Source organism: Gadus macrocephalus, chromosome 6, assembly GCF_031168955.1.
Source record: "Gadus macrocephalus chromosome 6, ASM3116895v1".
NCBI classification, from domain to species: Eukaryota; Metazoa; Chordata; class Actinopteri; order Gadiformes; family Gadidae; genus Gadus; species Gadus macrocephalus.
Window position 1 is genome coordinate 6,721,916 of NC_082387.1, and position 1,966 is coordinate 6,723,881.

The following is a 1,966-nucleotide window of genomic DNA, read 5'->3' on the forward strand; positions in this document are numbered from 1 at the left end:
TAGTTTAAAGTCAACATGCTGTTGTTGCTCTGTATCAGCACTACTTGAAGGCCTCTTGTCCAATCAAATGTCTTGGTCTGGACTAACTATTGTATAAGAATGAATATACTTCACCAACTCCTACTTATTTCCATCACTACCATTCAAGATCCCTGAAAAAACCCTCAGAGACTTTGCTTGAGACGGAGATCTGAGATCAGAGCCTGGGTTAGAGACAGATATCTAGAATACAATTCACCTGAACATTCAGATACTGTTACTCGATTTACGGTAGAGTAATAGCCCAGACCTCTTTGATGGATAGCCATTGCAGACATTTCGTCCCAGGCACTCTTGACCAGAGGTTCAAACAATGGCATAACAGCATTATGCATGGTCCTACACGATGGGATGCTTATTGGTAAACTGAACACTAAACCACCAAGTTTAAACTAATGAAATGAATAGAACCATAATTTGTGTTTACAATTCAAATACATTGAGAATAATAATTACATCATATCAGTGCCAAACGCAGAGAAGAGGAAACACAACATCATATGTGAAGCGGTAAAGGAAAAAGAACTAGGTGTGAATTTTGCAGAAGATAAATGGTTGAATATTTGGTGAAAACAACAGTCAACAACATCCCATGTACGTGAAGAGAAGTGTTATGAGAATATAAATAGATTTATTGGTACACCTGAAACGATGAGCAAAGCTGCCTACAGAGTAACCATGTTGGAGACGATCAGGGGCAACCTTGTACTTCTACATTCCAAAGTATCTTCGCTCTATCCTCAAATTATGCAGTTTTGGGGTAATATCATTGTGGATGGACGGTGGACGGTGTTGACAGGGCAACAACAAGATAGAGAAGAACAGGACAATTCATCGAATATGCCACAGGAATAAATGGGTTTTGGGAAAAACGGTACACATCCAGATCTTATCACGTTCAGTTTCCTCCTTTTTGCATGTGATCGTTCTGTAATTAAAAGCCTTTAAGCCTTCTCTGAGGTGATTCACAGCAACGGCTGCTCTCCCAACAACAGCTGCTCATGAATGCTTTTATTTTGTCTCACCCTTCAATCATGCTGCTGTCGTACATCAACGGGCAATCAACGGTTAACTATTTACAGGTGACCTATGACCTCCTCAGATGGTCCCAGATTCATAGGGAAGATGAGAGGACTAATGGAATAAGAGGAAGATGATTTGATTAGTTGCACATAAACAAGGACATAAGCTTCAGTCAAAAACAGCAGGAGAAAGGATAGGAGAAACAGCCCTGCACTTTGACATAGCTTCTTGTACTGGTTTCTATTTCATCAGGTCCATACCAGCCTTGATTCCCTTACTCCACGCCACAGCCCAGAGTGAGCTGTCTGCACTTTCCTCCGCAGCTCTCTGCCTGGTGTGTCTCCCTCCGAGGTCAGGGCGGTGGCGGAGAGAGTAGAGCCGGGATATACAATAGGCCTGGTTTGACATTTTCTAATTACAGAACAGGACCTCGCAATGAGGGAGGGCCATTAATGCAGCGTGCTTCTGTTCAGACTGACTGCTGTAATTACAATCAGGCTGGAATCAGCCTGGCAGAGTGGGGGCCTGTCGGTCCACCAGGGTGTGAAACCACCCATGGCTCCCATTTTAGTGCCCCGGCTAATGAGAGCTCTGCTCAACGTGAACGGACGGAAGGGTCGCACACACATGCGCACACACATGCGCACACACATGCGCACACACGCACACACACACAAACATCCACACACACACACACACACACACACACACACACACACACACACACACACACACACACACACACACACACACACAGACACACATCCACACACACACACACACACACACACACACACACACACACACACACACACACACACACACACACACACACAGGGACATACACAGGGGAATACACACGCAGTTATACACAGACATGCACAGACACACAAACAAACACACA